Raw genomic sequence first — 20,248 nt, 5'->3', positions numbered from 1 at the left:
TATTCAACGAATTAACAATAACAGTTCTGGATCCTTCCGGTTACAGGGTAAATGTGTTTGAAGGTGAAAACAATGTGATGTTGATCTCTCTTCCTGGCTTTGCAAAGAACCAGGAAGATGAAATCAGTGATTTCAAAATGAGTCACTGGAAACAAGTGGGTTTCAAAGAACACACCTTGAAGTTAAACCAGGTGCCACTGAGGGAGGAAGAAAAACATGATAATCTTTTAGCCTTTGTAAACTTTTAGCAGTTCTGTGTAGGTTCATCAGTTAAAATATGTGCATTGAAACATGGGCTATAGCATCCTCAAGGAGTCAGTGATCCTGGGTAATCATGATGGCTGTTTTCCTGATAGCTAATGGCTGACTTGTAATTGCTGTGGCTGATTGTTTTAAAAATGGAAAACGTACTAAAATGTTCCCTTAATTAAGGGAGGTGATGGAAAAAACATGGGCTTCAGCGCAGGATAGACCCGGGCTGAGTCCAAGTTTTACAACTAAAAAATTCTGTGACGTTTGGCACATCACAAGCCTAGGCTGCAGGCTCTTTAGGTGTAAGATAGGACCAATGGTAGCTCATGAGTGTATTCTGTGGATGAAATGAAGCAATGATTATAAAAACATTCTTATACAAAATAAGAATTTCAGAAATGATAAAGATTATCAATACTACTTGTGAAACATACTCTTTAGGGATATCAAACCACACATATCATTTTTGAAGGCCTCATTGTCAACATTATAAATAGATAATTTCTGTGTTGTCTTGTTAAAATAGCTATAGGTGCATACACATGAAGTGTGGGCTGAAATCGTGTCAGGACCACTGGCAGCATTCAAATCATGCTTCCCTGAAAATGACTCTGATATCAGATGGATTTGACTCCTTTGTTTCCCTTCTCATGAAATTCAAGTGAATGTGGCAAATTTATGACTTCCAGGGAAGCCTGCTTTGGCCACCTCCCTGCAAAATGAATGAGTTCAGTAAGGGCTGTTTTTCCACATGTGGACTTCGGATCCTCCAGAAAGGCCTCCTTTCTTTCTGATGATGTGTTCTTTTGACAGGCTATAAGGCAGTGTTTTCTAAGTTTCTTCCATGAAAAGCTGGACTTAAGAAATGTCCTGGTGAAGAAGGATTCTGTGATGAAATACATTTGGGAGTTAAATTCATAGAGCACAGTGACATCTTCAGGAAATGTCACTAGAAATGTCTTAGAGCTGGAAAAAACCATTCTGATGTGCTTAAACTAATGTCTGTTAAACTATTAGACTATATATCTTTAAACATAACACCTATTAATAAGAAATTTGCTTGCTACAGGACACATTTGAAGTAATACTGCTATAAGAAAATGCTACATTTCTTAACAAAATAATAAAATAAAATAAATAAACTTAATACAATAAAACCATCAATACCTTCAGGGTTGTCCCTGGAAGGAGAAGTTCCTATGGGGATGAATGAGACATCATTCTGACCCCAAAGTTTCATCACCTTTGGGAACATTCTGAAATGTGGGGGCACTTTTTTTTCCTACTGTGATCTTATGTGCACATTTACATAGAAAAAAGCATTCCTTTATTATTTTATTTTTCTTTTATATTATAGTTTGGGAATTATGTTGATTTCTTTGTTTATACATGTAGATCAGTTATATTATCTCTGAATTTTATTTTAGGGTAGCAAAGGAAGGGTTACAAAATATTTGTTCTAGAAAGATGTTGCTGGTTTGGTGGGGTGGAACCACTCATTTAGGTGTTTCTTACTTATTTTGATTGACCTTCCACACAGGTATGAGGTGTCAGGAGGTCCTCCTTCTTTACATTTTGTCTAAACATGGATAAAGCTACTTTCCTCAATTCCACTCAGGCCTGACTCAGGCTTGAGTAAAAAGAAATAAAAACAAAACAAAACTCTGTTACCTGATAAAGGAGAAAAGCAGGGAAATAATTATGGAGAGTTGGAAGGATCCCAAGTAGGAAGAATCTAAACAATCTGGCCTATAAGGTATAATGCTACAGTGTCTTGCACGATCTACCCCATCCCATGTATGCCCCAGAGACAGAGAAAGGACAGACCCCAGTCTGTAACTTTCTAGGATGTGGCTCAACTCCATGTTGATTATTAGTTTTTAAATGTGTCACCCAATAAACACTTTCTTAGAAATCTACATCCTCCAAAGCCCAGGCCAGGAAAGAGACACAGTGGTTTACTTTCCCCCTCATATTTGTTAGAACTGGGTTCAGTGTTTGGGGGCAGAAAACTCAAATATGGTGGCTTAACTTAGAACATTTCATTATTTCATATAAAAACTCTGGAGGTCAACATCCAGAGTTGGTATAAATTTGTTAGACCCTCTGGCTTCCTCTGGTTTACTTCTCTGCTATCCCCTAGGGATATTGTGTGTATTCCAAGAGGTCTGCTGAAGCCTCAGTTGTTACATCCATATAACAGAAACAGAACAGAGCAGCCTACAGAAAGGAGAAAAGAGAAGAGAAAATCATGCCTTTTCCCTTGGAGGACGCTTTTCGGATTAGTTTGCATCCCATTGGCCAAAATTTGATCATATGGTTGTAGCCGCAAAGGTGACTGGGAAATGTAGTCTTCATTCCAGGAACCCATAGCTCTGCTAAAAATCAATGGGTTCTTTCATAAGTTTGTTTTGTTTTGTTTTGTTTTTAAACGCAAAATCTCTGCCATCTTGTTCTAGAAGAGTCTCCAGATTTGTTCTGGATTCCATGTTTCCAGACTTGCCTCTTCCTTATGTGACCGACTTTAGGAATGACATCATACACTCAGGTGTGACCAGCCACTCTTACAAGTCTAACTGGTCATGCAATGCCTTATTTTAACACAATAACATTCATATGGTAGAAAATCATCAAATACTTTAATGGGGTAGGAAGAAATGCTTTCTCATGTGAGCACAATTAATTTTTTTCTCTGCTTTCTGTGTCACTAATAGCGAAAACATCTTTGAAATGCTTTATTTTGTTCCTCCACTTGCAGTTTTTCTGATAAGATGTGATTTGATGAATCTTTTCCTCCAACTTTTATTTAGCCTTTGGATGCCATACTTTGGTTTGAGACATCAAAGTTAGTCCTTATATAAATGTACATGAGGGGCATCTGGGAGGCTCAATTGGTTAAGTGTCCGACTCTTGATTTTGGCTCAGTTCATGATCTCAGGGTTATGAGATCAAGCCCCATGTTGGGCTCCATGCTCAGAAGGGAGTCTGCTTGAGATTCTCTCTCTCCCTCTCTCTGCCCCTTGCCACAGCTTCCCCTTTCCTGCTCACTCTTGTCCTCATAAATAAATAAATAAATAAATAAATAAATGCACATGATTATGTCAGCTTCAATTATTCATAAAACATTATGATTTTTTATTGAGCACTCAACCAGAAATAGGGTAATTAGGATGTTGTATGGCTGGAAACTAGAGAAAGTAGTGTAAATTCCTTGCTTTATGAAAGGTGCATCTTACCGTATTTCTGCAGTCTTAGATGAATCACTGTAGTTTCTTCTTCTGAGCATCAGCATCACAGCAGGTAAACAGTTTTGTCTTGATTAACTTGTGTATTTTATAGTGTTCTTCTTGCTTTTCAATGTAAACTTTAGGTCCTCAAGTTCTCCAGCCTTTAACAGTCCCTTACTCTGAAAAATTAATGATGATGATGATGATGTAAGCATCCTTTCCATAGGCACAGAAAATGCAGGATTTTATCATCACTCCTCCCCACATATTTCTGAAAAATCCCCAAAGAATGCCTATATGCCCCACGAATCTGTCCTTGTTGTGGCTTTCCCCCTCAGCTGATCATTCTGTTCCAGATGACTTCTCTGTTCTCTATCTTTTGCTGTCTTGCAACAAAGTCTCAGGGTTGCTGCTGCTTTCTTTGCACTGATTTGTCCCTGTATGGACACAGGCCCTGTCCTTAATTCCCCAAAGCATCGATGAGGTTAACAAAGAGTGACTGATGGCTTGGGAAATACAAAGAGAAGGGAGAAAGGGGAAGATTAAAGTTTTTCACCAGATATTGCTATTCCTGGACCACCCCCTGCTCATTGCCCATCAGAGGGGAAATCCTGTCTTGAGTAACTTTCTCATCAGGCCTTTAGAAGTTACCTCTTTCTCACAATAGTGCCTTTGCCCATGCCCCTGATCCCCACCCCATCCTCCCCCGCCCCTAACAGCTGTGCAGACAACCGAACAAGCAAACATTATGGTCCAGTATAAGTTAGAGCAGCTGGGAACATAGTCTATTTTCTCTTTTAAGATCATCAAATACATTGCAGATTTGTGCACTTTGCTTTTCATTAAAAAATAATGAAATTTAAATCAAGGAATGGCTTCACTGAGATGCTAAACTTTTGTTTACAATATGGTGCCAGCAAAGTTACCATTAAGTCTTAGTTCCTTCTTGATGCAGTGAACAGAAAACACCTTCACTGACTACTGAGTCATGTACTGGGTGTCATGCCTTTGATGAGGACCCTGGATGTTTCAGTGAGTATGGGGTACAGGGCAGGTGACTGTGGCTTCTCGTCTTTTCCAACCCCATCTCCTATGATCTCCTATGTTCTGCTGGCACTCTCCTTTGACCCCCTTCCCCTTGCCCAGGTTCTTACCTATCCTCTCCCAGCGGGCCTTCCCATGGTGCCAGCAAAGCTGCTCCTCATCTGTGTTGGCACTGCCCCCACAGTCCGTCTTCCACTGCCGGTGCACAAGGACATTGTGATTTGGTTAACAATGATTCAGGATATAAAGCTAGCTATAGGGGCACCTGGGTGGCTCAGTGTTTAAGCGTCTGCCTTCGGCTCAGGTCATGATCCCAGGGTCCTGGGATGGAGTCCTGGGTCGGGCTCCCTGCTCTGTGGGGAGTCTGCTTCTCCCTCTCCCTCTGCTTCTTCCCCCCCACTCGTGCTCTCTCTCTCTGAAAGAAATAAATACAATCTTTAAAAAAAATAAGTAAAATTAGCTGTAAAGAAGAAATAAAGTTTTTCTCTGGAAAAGAGAAAACAAGAAGGAGTGGAAAAAAGATTGTATTAGTTGGGAACTTTTTGATTGTAAGTAATGAAACCCTAACTAAAATTAACTTAAAGAAACAAGAGATTCATTGGTTCATACAGCTAGAAAGAATGAGGTACAACTGGCTTTCAGGTCAGCTGGATACCAGGATTCTCTCTTTGCATCTCTTTTGTCTCTGCTCCCCTTTGCCTGGTTGGTTCTCTTCTCTCCTATGGTAGATAGATTTTCTCCATGCAAATGGCCAAGGTAGTTCACATGATTTATTCATTGTTCCAGGCCCTTGGCTTAAGGAGAATTTTCCCAGCTCAGTGACCATAGAGGAACAGAGGGACCGTTCTCTGACTGCTTCAGTGCATATAAATCACAGCGAAAGAAGCAGATTTGCTCAGCTAAGGTCATGAGCTTATCACATTGCTATAACTGGACTATACCTGGCCTGGCCCGTGTCACTTGCCCACTCCTGTGACAAGTGGTGTGTGTATGTGTGTGTGTGCACGTGTGTGTGAAACTATAATTGGCAGCCCCCCAGAATCACATTGTTTTTTGAGGGAGGTAAAAGCAGTTACACCCCCCCTCCAAACAGTTCCCTTTAAAGGGAAAAATAGATGTTTAGCAGGCAAAATAACCGACATTCACTATAGAGGTGAAAAAAATAATTAAATCTTTCAACTTTGGGAACAAGGTAGATGCAAAGTAGAATATTAATACAAGAAATGCAGGAGGAAAAAGGACAAATTTGTAGAGAGGATATGAAATTAAAAACAATGATCACAATGGCAAAAGTATTTGAAGATCATCCTGAACATTTGAAGTTTTTAGGCATTGGAGAATAGTTAATAGAATATGCTATTAAAAGTAGGATAAACTAAAGTTTGGAAATGATTTGAGGGCTAGAGTAAAGTTTACGGATAGAAAAATAAGTGGTCTCAGGTGCCTGGTTTAAATTTCACCTACTTGTTGGTATAGAATGGCATTGAATGGATTTCCTGGAAGACTCAAACTTCAAAGTGGATTTGCAGTGAAAAGAAAGAAGGAGCAAAGGTGGGAGTTTTGTCTGGGAAGATATGCGGACATGCCTTCAAAGCTTTAAAGAGCTGGAACGTGCAATGGTGACCTCAGCCAGAATTCCTGCCTGTGACCCAGCACAGCCAACCACAGGAGCCTGAGTGCCAGAGGAAATTTCCAGAGAGGACATAAAGCAGCCTCATCTGGATGGAGGCTTGTACCAATGTCAGGAATTACACAAACAGTACAATACAGGGAAGTGTGGCCTATGTTTCGCACCAGAAGGTCCAAAAGGTCATGGATTATTCTTTCCTTAGGAAAATAAACAGTTGGAAATCAAATGAGGTAAAAGGAAAATTACTCAGTAAGAACAAAGCATAACTTCTTTAGGGTTCCTGATTCAGTAAATCCAACGTGCATAACCTCTGGAAAATTCAAGACTGTTACAAATACCACCCCCTCTAACCCCCTTTAACTGGTGGAAGGTGCTGGTCAGGACCTTGACCTGCCTTCACAGTATAGTCAAGCAACCTGCATCTAGGCTGATAAAACAGTGCACAAAGATGACAAGAGAGTGGGTTTCAAATCCTAGACTTAACCACTTGGCTATGACCTAGTAATCTAATGGTCTGAGCCTCAGTTTGCCCATTTGGAAATGGGGATCCTGGGATAATGACCTAGATCTCTTATTTCTAATCTAGCGTACTTTCCCCTAAATAACAACATTTTTCCCTTTAGTAGGGTAACTGTGCAAACCAAATAAAAGAATACTTGAGAGCAGTGTATAAAGAGTAGACAGAAAAGAGGATGGACATTGATTGAGCATATACTGTTATCCAGGTATTTGGGATACAGGACCTGCCCCGAAGGGTGTGGTAGACAGTAAGGGCCCCCCAAAATTCCGCATCCTCATCCTCCCAATCTGTGACATCCTCCCAATCCCATCCCAATCCTCCCAAAAGAGATTTTGTAGATGTGGTTACGTTAAGGAGCTTAAGATGGGAAGGTTTTTCTGGATTATCTGGTGGGTCTACTGTAATCACAAGGGTCCTTATAAGAGAAAGAGGGAGGCAGTAAAATCAGAGTCAGCGAGAAGGGGATGTGAGAATGGAAGCAGAGGTCTGAGTGATTTGAGGAAAGGGCCATGACTCAAGAAATGTGAGCAGCCTCTAGAAGCTGGAAATGGTGAGGAAACGGATTCTTCCCGAGAGCCTCCAGAAGGAACACAATTTTATCAACACCTTGATTTTAGACCCATAAGACCAATATTGGACTTCTGGCATTCGGTACTGGGAGACAATACATTTTTGTTGTTTTATGGGCATTTGTGATGGCAGCAACAGTAAGCTTACAGTGTATGAGATGAGGAAATCCACAGATAGAGAATTTTAATTCAGTATGATAGATGCTACGACAGGGCATTCACAGCATCTTGTGGAAGAAGCAGTGCCCCTCACCTAGTTTGGGATTATGTGGCAGGGCTGCTCAAAGAAGACTTGATGATGGCATCAAGTTGCTCATAAAGGTGGCCTTTCTCTTGCTATTATCAATGTACCCCTCTCAGTTGTTTTCCCCCCATCAATCAATCAATATGATCCTAAATCTGTAACTTAAAAATTTTTGTTGTCTACCTTGGCTTTTTCTTTACAACTGGATTGCTTCTTTTCCTCTACAGATCAAGTTCCTTGACAGAGTCGTCTACAGAGCTGTGCCCCCTCCCCACTTCTGTTTCATTCCTCCCAGGGCTGCTCTCTCCAAAGCCATTGGTGCCCCGTAACTATCAAAGCATTCCAGTCCAGATTTTTCTTGACCCTGCTGAGTACTTCCTCAATCTCAAATGCTCTTTACTTCTGTTTCCAGTAACACTTCTCTCTCTTCTCTCTCCTCCTACAACAAAATGTGTGGGGGGAATTACACATGGGTCGGGGTTGCCGAAGCATAGAGTATGGGAGGCGGGCAGCAATGGGTCATGAGGCTGGGGAAGCAGTAGGGCCTTGCATGACTCGACAAGGTGCTTGTACCTTATCATGTAAGCAATGGGGAGCCATTGAAGGTTTTGAGTAAGAGATAGGGGCAGACTTTATTTTTAGAAATGTCACTCTAATGACATGTAGAAAACACTCTGAAAGGAGCACCGTCTTAGGGAAGCCTGTTAGAAGCTTTCCTCACATGCAAAAGGAACACAGTAAATATTGTTGTCTCAGGGTTGTGTGATTTGAGTAACAATTGGAAGAAATGCCTTCAAAGACCACACAGGGCTGTAAAAACAGTGACTATTTTGTTTTACCAAAATGTGATCTGTTACTTCTCAGGAAATACCATATATTCCTGTTTATTTTCTTGTATAGAACCATAGAACATTAGAGCTGGGAAGTGTTTGAGCTGAAAGGAATCTTAGAGATCTTGGATGATGCAATCACCTTATTTATACATCAGAACTTGGGGCTCCCTTCTCTTATCCCTTCAGAGAAGGGAGCAGTCCCTGAAGCTGGAGCGAAAGAATCATATGCAGAGGGACCTTCTGATTGGAACAGGTGCTTTGATTGAAGGACACTCCAACTCAAGCTGACTTCACAGGAAGAGAGCCAGGGTCATAGATACCTCCTACTTCACTCTCCCTTCTCTCTCCAATTTCTGCTGGGAACCCAAGGACAAGGATGCCCACTGATGTCATCTAGCAGGGGGGAGGGTGGAGAAAAGTGGAGAGTGGGTATAGATGTCCAGCACAGAAACCATGCCTGCCTAATTCACCTGTATGCCCAATGCCAGGTGCAGAGCCTATGATGTATAAAAAAATGATAATAAATAATGATAAAAATAATAAATAAAATGAATTTGTTTCCTAGTATCTGTTTTATTCCGCTTTCCTTTCCCGATTCTCATTACTTTTAAGTGGGTGCTATGGAGATTTGCCTAATTCAGATTAGTCTGAGCACCTTTAAGTGTATAGGCCTTCCAGGCATCTCTTTGCTTGGGGAACAAGAACTGGATGGGCAGTGACAATACATCAGGGACAAAACTAGAAAAATATCTCGACTCCTTAGAAAACAATAGCTGGCATTTAACTATTCTGGCATTATACTGGATGGGGAGGGAAGTGCCCGACTGGATACAGAGTCAGGATGCACAAGCTTTGTATTGAGGAAGAAAGGGACTGGCTGCCATCACTCCACCCACACCTCTCCCCCAACAGTGAGTCCACAGTGACAGCTGAAGCAAGGGCCTGGGACACTGATATGAATCCAGATGTTCAAGATGGCGGACCTGCTTACCTCTGGATTATGCAAGGCTAGAAATAAACTTTTATCTTACTTAAGCCACCATTTGTTTCTTTGTAACAGCAGCACAGCCTGGATCCTACCTAAGGGGGAGAGCTTAGGGGATGAGGAGACTGTCAGAATCCCAGTACTGTACTTTTCGAGTTTGACGGTCTTTAGAAGAGGGATTTAAAAATAAAGAGTGAGCGAAATAAAAGCTGTGTCACTGAGAGTCACAGCATGAACCTAAAAGGATGCAAATTACTATTTATTGCTCTGCGGTCTCTGGATCTGGAGGAAGCATTTCCTGGTGAAGATGGCATGGGCATTCTCCATGGGACAGCACTGGCACCCAGCTGTCATCGGAGCATTTGGGGGTGTAACCTTGGTGACCCAGCATCAGGAACGCGGCATCAGGTGGAAATGTACAAGAAGCAGGTGGCAGATGGTGGGATACTTGGAGATGGTTTATTTTGAGTAGGAGGGTGTGGTTTGGATGTTCACTGAATAGATTTTGAGAAAAAATTACTATATTACTGATCTTACGACTCCCCTTGTACTCAAGAGTGATGGCCCTGGGAATAACTATTACTTTGCCTACTTAAGATAGAAGAGTTTTAGGCCCAAATCAGATTGCCATGCTTTGATATGAGAAAGCTGATACGAGGGAGGAAAGAAGAAGCCTGAATGCCCAGAGAGGCTTCACTGGTCACTGGGGGAAACAGACTGTGTCACTAGGAACTCAGTTTGCTCAGTGCCTCAGATTGGACCAGGCTCTCGGGCTTAATCAAGATAATAGAACTCTCAGAGGTAGCTATGTAAATCGGAATTTGAATTATTCATTTATAAAGTAGCTATTTCTTTCCAGTTTCTGGATTTTATAGAACTATCATCTATGCCCCCTGTTCCTGGTATTAAAGTACAAAAGAAGTTGAATTACTATATTTCTGTAATTTTTAAATGTTACTGATAATTAGATTACACCATGGATTAATTACCACTGTTTTTTAGAAAACAACCATTTTTTTGAAAAACCAGTACTGTATTAAGTATGCTTATTAGAAGATATTTCTGAATGTTATAAACAAAGAAGTGTGGATATATATACATCACTTCTTAGAAATGACAAAATACTGTAATGATCCAGAGGTTCTTTGATGAGCACAGTTTCAGAGGAAAGCAGGTAGACATCCAAACTGGTGGTTCCCAAACTAAAGGACCTATGGTGACATTTGAAAAGGGGAGTGAGAGGCCTGCTTTCCTGGGATAGCAAGTAAGGCTTTCCAGGAGGAGGTGGGATGCATAATGTTGAAAAAAAAAAACATGCAATTTGTAATTATTTAGATTTGATTCTAGTTATATATATAATTAGTTTTAATTTTAAGTTACCCTAAAGGAGAGTGAAGTTTAAAAATTTTTTTTAAAAAGAAATATTCATTAATTCAATAAGTATTTGAGTATCTGTCACATGTCAGGCACCATGATAGATGCTGAGGACACCATGATAAACTAGATAGCCTCTTCTTGGATGGAACTGACAGCTAGTGATAAAAACCGAGATACTCTAGTCCAGACCCTGGGGCAGCTCAAAGAACAGTGACACCACCATGTCAGAGAACATTCTGGTGGCCCTGTCAGTTTCTCCACTCAGAACAATGTGGAACTAACATTGACTCTCTGGCCTTCCTTTTTCTAGGCTCCATGTACACCATCTTCTTTGTGCCCACACATTCTCTCTTTAAAACAAATAAAAATAATAGCATTGATTAAGCTTCAGGTTTTTTTCTTTTTTTTTTCCCCATGAATACAGCTATTCACTTTCCTGTCCCTGATCTTTTGCTTGCAGAACATAATGTTTTATAGAGTGTTTTCTAGAGATAACAGATCAGATCCATCAAGAACTGATTTATTGGTGTAACCTTCAGAGAGAAGCCTTATTTCCAAGCTTTGGTGGGCATCTCAATGTCACCTCAACTTCAAGGATAGACTATGCCAATCACCATCAACTACCACTTTATTGAGCATTCAGAATGTGGCCAGCACTGTGCTAGACGTGCAGGATGCAAAGATCAAAAGGATATGGTTCTTAGTCTCTAACAGCTCAAGGCTAAGGTACAGATGCAAAAAATGACAACTAGTCTAATGAGCTTATATGCCAAATCAGGGCCATAGACAGGAAACACTAAAGAGTTCTGTGGAAGAGACCTGTAGGTTGCCAGGATTTCAGTAAAGATAAGCTCCTGTTTCTTTTCATTTAACTCCTTAATGTTATTTCCTTCACCTACAAGTTAAAAATCTATCCAGTCCTACATATTTGGACCAAGCCTACCCTTACAGCTTCACCTTCAACCTTTTACCACTATCCAATGAATTCTTTTAGCTTGGAGTAAATTTAATCTCTACCCAAATTGGCTCTCAGTGAAGTAAAGAAGTGGTTCTTGAATATACAGTGCTAGACACAATGTGAGAATATTGTAATATAAGGCATCTCTTCCTTCTGGGAAGTTTACAGTCTGACTTAAGGTGATGAGATGGGAATCCTGAAGTTAAGATATAGAATAATAGAAAACCTAGAGTTAAATACTAAACTTTGGAATGCAATTAGGGAAACTCTCCCAACCTTGCTATTGATACGTAGGTTTTCACTTACCTGACAAAAGCAGATGTTTTCCATCACCAGTAGAGTGAAAGACAGTTCACAAATCCAATGGAACTTTGAATAAAGTGAGTCTGGGCAAGGGAAGGATTGGTTTAGTCATTTTTGCTCATGGGTCATGGCAGCTGATGACTAGAAAATAGCTGTCTCAGGACTTAGGCAAAGCTGGGGAGGGACTGCTCTCCTGTGGTCCAGATAATGCAGGCCATGCCATGTGAGTCCTTCCCCTCACATACTTAGAGCTCAGGTGTGCTGTCTGTCCACTCAATTGGTCAGGAGGGCAGGGGCTGAAGCAAAAGAAAGTGAAAGTGGAATCACCACTTATTTGCCTATACTATGTTCTAGACAGTATATGTATATGTACATACATATGTACAGTACATGATTAATATTTTACTTACAATATCTCATCTTATTTTTATAAGAGTTGATGCATACTGCCATTCCCCTTTTATAGGTGGGAAAAGTGAAGCTCATGGAGTTTGAGTGACTTGTCCCAGGTCAAATGCTAGTCGCTCGCACAGCTGAGAGCCAAACCCTGACCTCACTTATCTGACTCCCAGGTCTGTGCTCTTCTAGGCCTTACTCAGAGTGGATGCTGAGGGGATAAGGGCCTCTCATGCAGCAACTGCATAGGCCATGTCCCCTAAGGAGGGGAGAGGTCTTGCCTTCTGCAGTGCAGAAAAGAGAAGGATGGAAACCATGTTTCTGATTGCTTCCCTATGGCCTGCCCTGTGTTTTTTAGCTACAGGTTTCCGCTGGCAGAAAGTATCACCGACATGCACCATATTTGCAATGAGAAATTATTGGTTCAACTGAAGTGAAGGCAGTGAGACAGCAGAATACAACATCCCCTTCTATGTTGTATGCATGCAATAAACAGTGAACAGAAAAAAAAATCTCAACATGCCCAGATGATGAAACAGCTGGAGTTCATCAAGGCATTCCAGTGGAAAACCCGTGAAACTGCAAAAATTCTGTTTAATCCTCACTGTCACCTCTTGCCCCCTGCCAGTAACTCTTGAAGAATAATGACATGAAAGAGATTTCTTGTTTTTCTCACTTTTTACCAGCACTCCCCAGTGAAGACTTTTCCTGCCTTCTACTTCTTCCTGATGCACGGTGGAGGCAGAGATGTGAAGTAAAATAAACACAGATAAAGGAATTAAGAGGCCTGGATTCTAGTCCTAGCTTGCTGGTAATAGTTATATAATTCAGGCAACTATTGCTTCTCTGACCTCCATTACCTCACTGTCCAATGAGAGAATTTTTCTATGAGAACCAGCACCAATATCCAACAGCGTAGAAATTGAAATCGAGTTTAGGTGACCTCATCCAATAGGAAAGATGCCCAGATAGCACGGATTTGAACATGGCTGAATGGCTTACACAGAAGCATAAAAAGCAGGAGAGAGTGGTAGAATCATTTCTTTCCTTCTCAAGGGCACACCCAATAATTATTTTGCTGATTGTTCCCTATTCTTTGCATGGTTTGACATCAGTTACCTAGTTATTAAAGAATAAAGCTAAAAGGATGTGGGAAGAGGAAAGCATGCACTTCTAGGAGATGACAAGGAAATCTTTTACTCTGGATATTTAATAGAAATTTTAAAAAACAAGCAGGTAACGTAGAACTTTAATAAAATAGGAGAATATGAACAGACATTTCTCCAAAAAAGGCATACAAATGGCTAACAAACATGAAAAGATAGTCAATGTCATTATTCATTAGGGACATGCAAATCAAAACTACAATGACTTATCACTCCACACCCACTTGGATGGCTATAAAAAGTGGAAAACAACAAATGTTGGTGACGATGTGGAGAAATTGGAACCTTCTGGGAAGGGAATGCAAAATGGTTCAATCACTGAGAAAACTAGTTTGGCAATTTCTCAAAAAAGTTAAACATAGAATTATCATATGACCCAGCAATTCCACTCCAAGGTATAGACCCACAGAACAGAAAACTGAGACTCAAACAAGTACATGTACATAAATGTTCACAACAGCACTACTCATAATAGCTAAAAAATAGAAACAATCCAAATGTTCACAAATGAATGGATGGATGAACAAATTGTGGTTTATACATATAATGAAATATTTTTCAGTCACAAAGAGAATGAAGGTTGATCCATGCTATAATGAAGATGAACCTCAAAAACATTATGCTAAGTGAAAGATGCCAGACAGAAAAGGTTACATATTGTATGTTTCCACTTATATGAAATATCCAGAAAAGGTAAATACATAGAAACAGAAAGCAGATTGGTAGTTGCTAGGGGCTGGAGGGAGGGAGGATTGGAGAGTGACAGCTTAATGGATACAAGGCTTCATTTTGGGAGTAATAAAAATGTTTCGGAACTAAGTAGAGGTGGTGTTTGTACAACATTGTGAATGTACTAAATGCTGCTGAATTGTTCACTTAAAAATGATAAATTTTATATGAATTTCACTCCCCTCCCCCCAAAAAGGTAAGAAATGAACATGTCTTCACAAAGGGAGTTCTTTATTATAGCAAATCTACTTTGATATAATCCCATATGCTTTAAAATCCCTTCCATGTAGAATTTCAGGGACTCAAAAGAGGTTAAAACTCTTAAATTGAAAGTTAGCACCACTCCATATATCTGAGATAATCTCAGAATAGATCAGGAATATGCTGATTCCCTGACAGTTATGGACCTGCTCATCATATACATGTATCATTTTCAACACCTATTTTAGTAAACAATCCTGCAGCTTTTCAATTCTATCACTCCCAGTGGTCTGTCTTCAGGTCCTTTTTGTTTCTTCATCCTTTTTCCTTTAGGATTGTGTTTTTTGTTTTGTTTTGCTTTGTTTTCCTTCTGTGCAAAGTTGTGTTTTATATGATGACTGGAGCAAAACAAACAACACAACACAACAAAATAAAAAACCCGCCTCTGATGGTGAGCTAGGAAATACCTCGGGTGGTGAGGACTGAGTGTAAAGGAAGGGAATTGGAGTTGGAAAGCACATGGAACAGTGTCCAACACCTGACATTGAAGAAGACCATAACTCATGCAGTCCTGTGCATACAAAACTCTGCTAAGCCCCACCAATTCTGACTTATTTAGTCTAAGGGTTCCTTATTTTTATTAAATCCCACAGTGAATTCTCAACATGACTGAAACATTCAGTAGAGAGATCTTGCTTTGTAACCCAAAATTGGACCATCTCAGCTTGGGAACAGTCTGTCCGAAGTGCAGCCGGTTTGGTCACGCACTCCGTTCACCCCCTCACTCTGACCTCTTAGTGTGTCTGAACTGTACGGGCACTTTCTTCTGTGGAGTTTTCAGTGACCACATCAACTGACCCCAAGCAGTGTGCAATGTTTAGAAATGTTTTTCTCTCTCAAGTCAGGTTTCCACTTTCTTGTTAAGTACAATAAACCGGCCCAGAAAATGCTTCCATCAAGCCCTGTCTTTGATTCTCTGGGGTTTCAGTGCAGTACATTGTGTTGCTTATGACATCATGGTCTCCATGGCAACACCCCAATGAGACTTTTCATGGTCAAAAGAAAAATAAATGCAAAGAAATTTCTGCTCAATCTTAATAGCCTTGGTTATTCATTATTGAGAGCAAAGGGAGTAGGAAGAATTGGATTGTATTACTTCAGGCTAACCACAGACATCTGAAGCCAAACTTTTACAACTCCCAATCAGTAATCTCCATTCTTCCCCATTTGTTTCTTACTCTCTCCATAAAGTGTATGGTAATGGAACTCTTCTGAGGCATTCTGGATACTGAGAAGTGAAAGAGAAGCTGACTGAGAACATGGAAGAGGCCCCAGCAGGCAAGAACCCAGGATTAAGACCCCTGCCCCATCATGGTAAACAGGTTTCTGACTAACTGTGCTATCTTTAGCTAGTCAGTCAAATTCTCTGTGCCAGTTTCCTAAGGTGCTGAAAAGAAGGCAGTGCTCGTTTTACCACCTTGAGAACATACATTGTGAGGATAAAATATCTGATTTCTTAGTATCTCAGATTATGCATTTTTAGAAACCAACTGGCAAAAAATATAATATAGTTATCTTTCATAATCAATTGTGCAATACATTTCAATCATGATGGTTGCTACACTTATAACACTTTCTAAAAGAATATGCCTCCTGCTAAGAAGGGACTTAGATAGCCATATGTAATGCTGTGTAACCCTGCCCCTGCCATAGCTAGATGTAACAAATCCATAATATGGCCTAATGAGAAGAGGAGATGGACAAACCAGATTCTCCTTATCTGGAATTTGCCTTGGAAGATTACTAGAATCAGGATCCAAAACTGAGAGTATAGGGAGAGAATAGTCAGGAGGAAGGGTCAGGGCCAAAGGACACTGTGAAGGTAGTAAGCAGCAGCAGAAGAATCAGGATACTGGCAAAGTTGATTTTATAAGGTAGCACATACTGTGAGTTCAGTAAAAACTATAGGGAAAGGATGAAAATGTTGTTAGTTGGTAGCAAGAGAAAAATAGTGTATGTTGCAGAGGGAAATAGAAACCAGGAGATACCACTTATTCAGCAAACTTCAGCTGAGTGCCTATTGCACAATGCTGAGCATTGGGATTCAATAGCAACACAGACACAGTTCTGATTTCATGAAGCTAACAACTGAACCAACTATTATTTTTAAAAAGATGTTCTAAGTACTCTGATTGAGAATATATGGGGTACAGTGGGAGCACTAAGTTAGTCTGGGCAGTTTAAGAAAGACTTCCCAGAGAAACTGGCATCTTTGAATCTTAAGTCTGCCCTATGGACAAGTGGGGATAATTCTGGTAAGAAGAGAGAGATAGTGAAAGAATATTTCAAACTACTGAGAAAATATATGAAAAGGTTTGGTAGTGAGATGTCAACAGTTTTCCAAGACCAAGACACATGTATTTCTATAACTAATTGCATTCTCTTAATCTTTGCTTTGAGCAAAACTTTGTTCCTCTTAATCTGTAGGTTGTAACTAAAGCAAATAGCTACAAGACTTAAGAGAGTTCACATGAAGCTGAGATGTACAGGGACATATAAGACATGGTCCTGCTTCTAAGAAGCTTAGGGCAGATGAGCTATCAGGAACAAATAAGAGAATTAGTAATGACATGCGGTACTTTACAAATGCCAAGTTAGAAGTAAAGACAGCAAATGGTATATGAATTCAAAGGTGGCAAATCATAATTTTTATTTTTATTTTATTTTTATTTTTTTAAAATTATTAAATACAAACTTCTCTTAAAAAGCGGTATTTTCCTGTGGTTACCATGGGATTCACATAAAACATCTTGTAACCATCTATTTTATGACAAAAACTTCAATTGCATATAATAACACTCCACTTTTACTTCTCTCCATCCTCTGTGTTATTAATGTCACAATTGACATCTTTTCACATTGTGTACCCACTAGCATATTTTAATAGTTATTTTAAATAATTTTCTTTTAACTTTTATACTAGAATTAAAAGTGATTTACACACTGCCATTACAGTATTAACAGTATTCTGTATTGTATATATATTTACCTTTACCAGTGAGTTTTATACTTTCATATGCTTCACATTTCTGTTTAGCATCCTTTTGTTTCAACTTGGAGAACTCCTTTTAGCATTTCTTTTGAGGCAGGTCTAGCGGTGATGAACTGCCTCAGCTTTTGTTTGTCTGGGAAAGTCATTTTTTAAAAAGATTTTATTTATTTATTTGAGAGAGAGAGAGTGAGAGAGAGCATGAGAGGAGAGAGGCTCAGAGGGAGAAGCAGGGAGCCTGATGTGGGACTCGATCCCAGGACTCCAGGATCATGACCTGAGCCAAAGGCAGTCGCTTAACCACTGAGCTACCCAGGCACCCTGAGAAAGTCATATTTGAAGGAGAGTTTTGCTGGGTATAGTATTATTGGTGGTAGTTTTTTTTGTTTTTCCTGTCAGCACTTTAAATATATGATACCACTCCCTCTGACCTGCAAGGTTTCTGCTGAGAAATGTGTTGGTAGACTTATGGGAGTTCTGAAAAGGAAATTAGTAAAACAATCCCATTTATGATAGCATAAAAAGGAAGACATTTAACTAAGGAGATGAAAAACTTGTACACTGAAAATTATAAAACACTGAATGAAATTTAAAAATACACAAATGAGGAAACATCCTGTGTTTATAGTTTTATGACTTAATGTTGTTAAAATGTTTGAACTACTCAATGCAATTGACAGATTCAATGGAATCCCTATCAAAATCCCAAGGGCATGTTTTACAGAAATAGAAAAAAACAATCTTAAAATTTATATGGAACCACAAAGAACCCTGAATAGCCAGAACACTCTTGAGAAAGAACAGAGATTGAGGCATCACATTCCTGATTTAAATATATATTACATAGCCCCGATAATTAAAACAATATAGTACTAGCATAAAGATAGACATATAGACCAATAGAATGGAATACAGAATCCAGAAATAAACCTATGCATATATGGTTACCTGATTTTCAACAGGGTGCTATGAATACACAAGAGAGGAAGGAGAGTCTCTTCAACAAATGATGTTGGAAAACTGTATATCCATATATGAAAGAATGAAATTGGACCCTCATGTTATACCATACACAAAAATCAACTCAAAATGGATTGAAGACCTGAACTTAAGACCTGAAACTATGAAATGCCTAGATAAAAACATAAGGGTTGGTGAAGATGTGGAGAAACCGGAACCCTTGTGCACTGTTGTTGGGAATGCAAAATGGTGCAGCCTCTGTGCAAAGCAGTATGGAGGTTCATCAAGAAATTAAAAATAGAACTACCAAATGATACCATAATATCCACTTCTGAGTATTTATCCAAAAGAATTGAAATCACGACTTTGAAGAGATTTTTGCTCTCCCATATTCATTGCAGCATCATTTATAATAGTCAATAAGTGGAAACAACCTTTCAAACTTCTATCAGTGGATAAATGGGTTAAAAGATGTGGTATACACATGCAATGGAATATTGTTTAGTCTTAAAAAAGAAGGAAGTCCTGCCATATGTGACAACATGGATGAACCTGGAGAATATTATGCTCAGTGAAATAAACCAGTCACAGAAGTACGAGTATTGCATGATTCCACTTATGTGATATGAGATATCCAAAATAGTCAAACTCAAAGAAGCAGAGACTAGAATGGTGGTTGCCAGGGGCTGAGAGGAGGGAACAGTGTGGAGTGGCTATTCAACTGGCATATAGAGTTTCAGTTATCCAAGATGAATAAATTCTAGAGATCTGTTGTGAAACATTGTGCCTATTGTTAACAATACTGTATTGAACACTTAAATTTTTGTTGAGGATAGATTTCATGTTGAGTGCTCTTACCACAATAAAACAAAAAAAGAAAGGAAAGTGTTTGGCCTGTGTCAAAGTTTCATTTAAGTGATTAGTGGAGGGACCATCAGAATGACAAAGCTAGTTCAATGAGGATATGAGAAACTGAGACTTACACAGTTGGTGGAGATAAGAAGAGTGAAATAAGATTACTGAAGTCAGGTAAAAAACATCTGGACCCTAATCAATGGTTAGTCAAAGTGACACTTCTCAAGAAACTCACATGAGTCTCAGATGGGCCTTATTATGACACGAAAGGTCACACAATCATCATTTTCCCTTATTTTCAAGTTCTGGATAAATTTTCCTCAACGTTGCCTCTGCCATCACAAATAAATGGAATATTATTCTAAGTAATGCATGCATGCACATGTCCTCACACAAAAAAGCTGATCTCATATTTTTGTGCTAAGATTAATTGTACTTTTTCTTAGTTAACTGCCTTCTAGAGTTTTTAAAAGGTAATTGAAATTAGACATTGGCTTAATATATAGCATACACATATAGCCATGACTCATACCTTAATGGTTCAATAATTTATATTATTATACCAATTCAGTGGCAGCTATTACATGTAATCTCAGAAGCTATGTCTTCACATTGTATAGGTTCTGTTCTATTTGGCCTAATTCACTTATGTTAAGTGCAGCAAGAAGTGTTGTATCATAGCCTTTTTGTTGAATTGTCAGCAAAACTGGAGAGAAGCTCACCTAATTAATTTGTCTGGAAGTTACCTAGAACCTAGGGTTAGAGTTTCAATAGCCTTTAGAGTTTCAATAGCCTATAGAGATTTTTTTTTTCCTACCCCTTTTATTAGCCTATCTATTCTGAGGCTAGGAAACTGAAACTAAGAAATTAGTCTTCACCAGGTTTTACCTGCAGTACTATAATTGCAAATGAATTCCTCCTTCTGCAGTCTTCCCCCAATTCAATGAGAC

General features: G+C 39.4%; 1 protein-coding gene across 1 annotated transcript in view; it reads left to right on the top strand.

Annotated features, from left to right (window-relative positions):
* FAM76B (family with sequence similarity 76 member B) overlaps nucleotides 1-19,279 on the top strand; it is a 106,326-nt gene extending 87,047 nt beyond the window's left edge. Inside the window, exons 10-11 of the transcript XR_010407027.1 lie at nucleotides 15,686-15,808; nucleotides 18,446-19,279. The gene's annotated coding sequence lies outside the window, so the exon portion shown is untranslated. The remainder of the gene's footprint in view (nucleotides 1-15,685; nucleotides 15,809-18,445) is intronic.
* The last annotated feature ends 969 nt before the right edge of the window (nucleotides 19,280-20,248 follow it).

This window comes from Mirounga angustirostris, unplaced genomic scaffold (assembly GCF_029215605.1).
Source record: "Mirounga angustirostris isolate CCGP_5_RB_7025 unplaced genomic scaffold, mMirAng1.0.hap1 SCAF_13, whole genome shotgun sequence".
NCBI lineage: Eukaryota > Metazoa > Chordata > Mammalia > Carnivora > Phocidae > Mirounga > Mirounga angustirostris.
This window is presented reverse-complemented; position numbering and strand designations above follow the sequence as displayed.